The sequence below is a fragment of the Elephantulus edwardii genome, unplaced genomic scaffold (genome assembly GCF_000299155.1).
Source record: "Elephantulus edwardii isolate Elephantulus edwardi_28Jun2011 unplaced genomic scaffold, EleEdw1.0 scaffold00007, whole genome shotgun sequence".
Taxonomy (NCBI): domain Eukaryota; kingdom Metazoa; phylum Chordata; class Mammalia; order Macroscelidea; family Macroscelididae; genus Elephantulus; species Elephantulus edwardii.
Window position 1 is genome coordinate 2236242 of NW_006399757.1, and position 7191 is coordinate 2243432.

The following is a 7191-nucleotide window of genomic DNA, read 5'->3' on the forward strand; positions in this document are numbered from 1 at the left end:
CTAACAGGTAAAGGTCTTTGCCAGTGCTATTTGTTCTTATTCTTTCAATGTCATTCATAGTTTGTAATAGGCAGCACACAGTACATGGAGCTCTGGTGGCCAAGTGGCAAGAAGCTGTGCTGCAATCCCAAAGGCATGTGGTTCCAGGCCACCAGCTGCTCTGCAGAAGGAGGACCGGCATTGTCCTCCTAACTGCTTCTGAAGATCTACTGCAGGGTCAGCTATGGGTCAGTTCCAACTCTATGGTACACAACAATAACATCTTATATTCCAACTGCATGAAACAGAATCCCTGATAGAGGAAAGTGTAGTAGATTAAAACCACTTATTGCTTTTAATCAATGTGATCTGGAAGACAGGACACCATCTCTTTGGATTTATTTCATCTGCAAAATGAAGTGGTAGAGATAGATGTTCTCTAAGAAGCTGTCCAATTCTATGGACACAAATATATAGATGACAGAGCCTCAGAAAACTAAGAAAAATGTTTATCATTTTCACAGTGTGAAGTAGCTCTACCCTGAAACTGGGCAGAAAGTAAAACCCTAACTTGGTAGTATTTAGGAGAAATTGCGAATATTGTACAAATATCTAGATCACTGTTATCAAACCTTAAATGAAAAGCAGCAGAGTCAATTTTTCCAACAAAATCTTACATTGAATCCCAATGTGTAAAGCAAATAAAGGTCAAACTACTCCAACTAAACAAAGAATGGAGGCCTCAGCTCCCATGCGCACCCCCCTGGGAGAAGGGGTACTTCCATTTGAAACCACTCATTAATTACTACCTGTCACTAGCTTTTCCTGCCCCTTGTCATACTTCTAAATTGAAATTTATAATTTCAGACAAAAACTAAGGAAAGAACTTTCTTTGCAAAATCACCCAAACTTTTTCAATGGCATTAAAAAAATACTTAGATGCTTTTGCTAGTTTTAAACAATTTTAATTTGAAAAATAAAATACAATCTAACAATCCTTATATCACTGAGAGCAAGTAATCTAAACAGACCAAGACTACTGTATCATACAATATGTACTTTCTATAATATTTTGCTCGCTTTGTTTAACAAATTAAATTCTAAAATATGAAGTGGAGAAATGACGAAATTTACACAAGTCTTCAGGTCTTTCATTCATAGGGTCGCTATGAGTCGTCTATGACTCGATAGAACTTAACAACATAGAGCTCTATTGGCCTAGTGGACAGAAAGTTATGCTACCAAGCCAAAGGTGGGTGGTTTTAATCTGCGGCCCTTAGGCCTGGTTTTAACTGGTTTTGGTTAAACATTCTTCTTTTTTCAAATTCTTTTATTAATTTTAATGAACGTTTACAGAGACTTAGGGTTTCCAGTCATTCATTGTTGCACTTTTCTCCCGACCCACACCCTTCTGCCCAGTTCACTCTTCTCCTTGTAAAGAAAAACTCTTCGTTATGAAATCCCTCTCCCCAAGTCCACTCTACTGTGCAGCCTTCACTCTGGACTTTGTAATGACAAGAATGCCCATTCATATATCCCTTTTAACCAGTTCTTTCCCTCATCTGTTTCAGTGCAATATACATCACTCATCCCCTCCTTTTCTGTCTTCCCTCAACCCTGATGTCATTTTACAACAGTGGCCCTATGCAATATTTGCCCTTTCATGACTGAGAAATTTCACTCAGCATAATGTCCTCCAGGGTCATCCATTTGCATATTTCATGAGTTTCTTATTTTTCAATGCTGCATAGTATTCCATTGTGTGAATATACCAGAGCTTCTCTATCCATTCGTTTGTTGATGGGCACTTGGGGTGTTTCTAGCTATTTGCTATTGTGAACAAAGCTGCAATAAACACGGGTGTGCATGTATCTGCTTGGGGGGCAGTTATGGTTTCTTTAGGGTCAAACATTCTTCTAAGTGGTATAGCACTGGTCTGTCCATTTGCTGTGAAGAGGTGATTCATGGTTGCTTTGATGCTAAACACTGTGACAGTGATGTGTCAAATGTGATAATAGTTATCCATGGTGGACAGTGCTTGGTGGAGCTCCCCAATTAAAACTAATTGGAAGAAGGTGTGGCATCCACTTCCGAAATAGCTTGCCTCCGGAAACTCTATGAAGGTGGATAAACAACAAAAGTTATACAAGCGTTCAGTTCTTTCATTCATACGGTCACTATGACTCCTCTACAACTTGACAGCACTTAACAACAACATGTGGTGGTGGTGGTGGTGTTGTTATGTGCCGTCGAGTTGCTTGTGACTCATAGCGACCCTATGTACAATAGCCCTAAACTCTGCTGTTCTCTGCCAATCACACTGTCTCTGACACTCCCATCCCAATTATCCCAGTCATGGAATAAAACCACCTCATAGAGGGACTTCCCCTCATGCGCTGTCCCCCCACCCTACCAAGCATGATGTCCTCCAAGGAATGTCCAAAGTATGTTAGACGGAGCCTCAGAATCCTTGCCTCCAAGGAGCCACCTAGTTTAACCCTTTCCAGGATGAATCCGTTTGTTTTCCTAGCAGTCCATGGTACTCTCAATACTCTTCTCCAGCACCACAGCTCAAAGGCATCAATTCTCCTTCTATCCTCCATAGTCATTGTCCAACTCTCTGATGCATAACAAGTGATTGCGAAGACTATGGCCTGTATCAGACACACCTTAGTCTCCAGAGAGACACCACTGCTCTTCAGTACTTTGGAGAGGTCCCTAACAGCAGACTTTCCCATGGCAATGCGCCTTTTAATTTCCTGGCTGCTGGTGTCAACAACAACATATAGATTAAAATAATTTTGTTTTACTTGAAATTTTACTAAGTTTCATTAAGTATTCTTTCTCCTATTTTCCCACTGGTATAATCATTATGTCTTCAATTTTAAATGTGTCCTTTTATTAGTCACAAAAACAAAACTGCAAAAAATGTTAAATTACACAACCACAAATTATTCTGTTAATGGTTAATTGTAATAGCCTTCTAGCATTAGCAGAGGTAATTGCCATTTCATAATCCGTGTCCTGTTCATTCCTTTAGATATATCAAAATCATTAAAACACATTCTATTTATTAAAGCCAACCTTGATTTTCTATAAAATGCAAACCATGAATCTGTTTCAAAGTATGAGCTTTGCAAATTGCAAACGTTGTTAAAGTCATCTTTATGTATGAACATTAAAGTCTACATAAAAGCACATCATTCTATCTTAACTAAGAGAATAATTTTGAAAATTTCCATGTGCTCAATGAATAGGGTTGAAATTATTGAACTTCAATGATGTCAAGTTTGGTCAAAGCAGAGTTAGAATAATTTTCTGCAAGGTATTTTCGCAACAGTGACCAGCAATAAGAAGTATGTTTGAGTCACTGATGATCTTACTGACCTCTTTTGTGAGGGCATAAATGTTTGAATTATCTAGGTATAATTGGTTACATTTGACATGACTTATTATATGGATTTGTGAGTTGCATTTCTGAATGTTGCATGTTACAAAAATCTGATATGCTTTACAATAAAGGCATTAACCATTTCCAGGCAGATGAGTTCCATTTCCAACTTCTTGTACCTATGACTGCCTGAAATGTTTCCTGGAAGTTAGAATCTGCCAAGCTAAAAGTTGCTGGGAAATAATTCCCCTCTAGCCCTTCATCAATTACTGTTGTTATTATGTACCGTTGAGTAGGAACAAATTCAGAGTTTGTCCTCCAGTGGGTTTTCAGAGACAATAAATAAGATGGGAGGAGACGGTCCATCTTTCTCCTGTGGAACAGCTAGTGGATTCAAACCAAGTGATGGTACCATTCCTTACCCCTAATCCACCAGAGCTCAATTACTGGAGATGGTCAATAACTTGGTTTCCTTACCCCCCACCCCTTTATTTTTTCCTCTTTAAGTGTTTAATTTTAAATATATTAAAAAGCAACATATTGCAAATGCCATGGCCAGTATTTAAAAAAGAACCAGTTTTCAATGAATAAACTTTTATAAACAAGTTTATTTCATAAACAGTCTCATCTTACACATAAACATTTTATTAAACAGAATTATTAAATTAGGAAATGTGTAAGATTAAATTTTCCAAACATTCATGTAAGAACCAGTACAAATGTAATAGTCTGTACAATCTCCATATCAAAAAACATTCTCATATACACTCCCCTCAACACTCTGAAACGGTCAATTTTTTAAAGTTTGAGTGGCAGAAGGAATGCACTTAAAGGCTTCATGAACCTTTTATCAAAAAAATATACTTTCAGTAAAACATTTTACCATTTCAATGGATTATTTGTCAGCAAGCTTTTTTTTTCTTCTTGAAAAGGGGAATTTAAACTAATACTGTTTTCTTCAATGTAAAAATAAACATCTTGAGATATTTAACTTCCTGACTTCATACATCAAGCATGATTGAATAAGCAAATTCTGATATTTTAGAGTGAAACAGTGATAATATAAATTTAAACTTGTATTTTTAATTAGCGTAAAACTCAAAAGAATGCCATTGAACCTTTACACTTAAATTATCCAAGAGGCCAAACAATAAGATTCCCAAACTTCATAACAAACTTTCTCAAATAAGCGCTAGTAAAATGAATCACTTAAGTTGCATCTTCTCTAACTTACTAATGAAATATTGGTAGCCATTTCAGACCTACATATTTCCTATTTTACCACCAAAATCTGACTCACTAACAAGAAATTTCTTTTAACACCAAAAATTACAAATAATTAAAATATTTGTTTTATATTACAACCAAACTATACAATTCACCCTTTTCTTAAACCGCCAAAAAGAATTAGGAACTGTGACACTTCATTCTAAATAAAACCCTTTCCTCTTATAACCCTGAGGTGAAAGGTTATTAATTTAATAAAACTGGAACCACAAATCTTCTCATTTCTGTATTAAAAATTTTTGTCAAATAACAGGGTAACTGGTAAAGCTGTAAAGTTCCTCAACAAAACTTACCTAGACCAATTTTGCCAAAGGGTCTAAAATGACCCTATAAAAAGAAACAATAATGTCCTTTTAATACACGCTAGTGCCAAGATGAGCGCCATGTTCTATCTCTACTACTGTCTTTTCTGTTATACTCATGGCTCCAGCCATTGTGGTTCCTATCTTCATAAAAGTAATCTTCTCTGTTTCCTCGGTATGATGGTCAGAGCCATGATCAGTATAACACTGTACACGGCTATAATTTCTGTTACATAAGGATGAGAATTCTGTCTGACTTTACGCTGTGATGATGGTGTATCTTGACGCCACTGGGAGCTCGAAGACTGGTTAAAAGAGTGATTATGTGACTGACTGAACTGATGGCGAAAATCCGGTCTGATCCAGCTGTGGAGAAGGATATCTCCCACCATTCTGCTTATGTCTCATAACATTGTTCATCATTGCTCGTCTCTGAAAATTTTCTGGAGTAGAGAAAGATCTCTGAACTGTCTGTGTTGATGGAGACACATTATCCGTAGTTCTTTCATACCAACTGCTAAGAGACATTGGAGTAAAAGTAAGGCTTAATTTCCAGTATGGTGCTGTGGATATGAAATTTCCTGTGAGGCATGGCTACTTCCTGATCTAAACTGAATTTTGATAGGCCTTCCAAAAAGTTTGATTCCATTAAGCAGATTCATTGCATAAGGATCAGACACCTCATGTTTGAAATGCACAAATGCAAACTGCTTTGTTTTACCATCCTTATCTTTTGGAATTTTCACTTTTACCACTGGTCCAGCCTGGTGGAAAAGCTCGAAAAGAAGCTCTTCTGGCACTTTAGTCTCAAGGTTTCCCACAAAGAGTGTGCGATTCGCTTTGGCCACAGAAGCCCCCATATTAGCCGGTTTCTTTACCCCTTGAATAACACTACATGTTGTTTACAGTCTCTTGGAGCAGTGGAAAAAACCATTAGCCGGCCTTTCCTTTCCCCATTCCCTTAGCACTTCAGCAATAAGTTGCTGTGATGTGTCATTGAGTCACCTGTGACTCATAGCAACGAAAGCTCCGAAGCCCACCCTGTCCCTAGCCTGTCTCACTGATACTGACACACCTACCCCCACTGTCCCAGTTACTGCGTCAGTCCATCTCATCAAGGGTCTTCCTCTTCCTGTGCTGTCCCTCTACCCTTCCAACCATGTCCTCCTTCTGCAGTAAACTGCTCACACTTAAATCCTTACCATAGGTCTGCTTTAAGAAATCCTAGCGGTGCAGTGATTTAAGAATTGAGCTAACTGAAAGGCTGCTAATTTGAAGGTGGAATACCTACTATTTTGAGTTCCCTCCAAAGCAAACCTAACCAAACCCATGGCCATGGTGTCAATTCTGACTCAGAGAGACTAAGGGTAGCATGGCCCCACAGTTTTCAAGGTTGTCAATCTACAGGAGCAGACTAACTCATCATTCATTCTCCCACAGACTAGCTGTGGGTTCAAATCTATTTATAAGGAACAAGAGTGCACATTTTAGGAAAATCCACATTTAGGAAAAGAGGTGGTATGATCTAATTTTTAACAAGATCCCTGGGTGGATAGGGTTTTTTTCCAGAACAAATTGTACGGCAACAATAGTAATGAAGAGGCAAGTTTGGGCATGCTGCTCGAGGGGCTGATTCTTGAAGAGGGACATAATGTTCTCAGAAAAATGGAGAGTCAGCGAAGGAAAGGTAGACCCTCGACCACAAACACCTTAACAAGTTTGGTAGTCACTGTGTTAGACCCGATTGGGAGTAGTGACTGAGACTGAGATACTATTAATAGTGGAACCAGGTAGATTCTGTAAGTATCAGCAGCTTCTGTCTCAAAGAAATAAATTTTTTAGGATTATTTCACAGGAAGTCTAGTGTGAGATCAGGCTTAAGTTTGGTAAAGTCAGTAAATCAGTGGCATTATTAAAGATTCATGTTCTTGTATTTCCTAATCATCTTTAACCCTCAAATTATTATATTTAGATGACTGCCATTTGCAATGGGAACACTGTAGGAACTATCAAATTGTCAGTTGAATACATGTAACTGTAGAGTTTCAGGGACAGGTCAGGATGAAGAATGGAAATTTGAAATCATACACAGGAAGTTTTGCTTGACTAAGAAGCAGGACCAGCCATCCACTTCTGAAATAGCAGGCCTTTGAAAACCCTATCAATAACAGAGGAACGTTGTTAGCTATTCCTCTAACTGGAAGTAGGATCCCTCTGATTGAGATTTTAACA

At 38.0% G+C, this 7191-nt stretch overlaps 1 pseudogene; it reads right to left on the minus strand.

The window, feature by feature from the left end:
• Nucleotides 1-5020: 5020 nt before the first annotated feature.
• On the minus strand, nucleotides 5021-5819 carry LOC102877045 (annotated as a pseudogene).
• Nucleotides 5820-7191: the final 1372 nt, after the last annotated feature.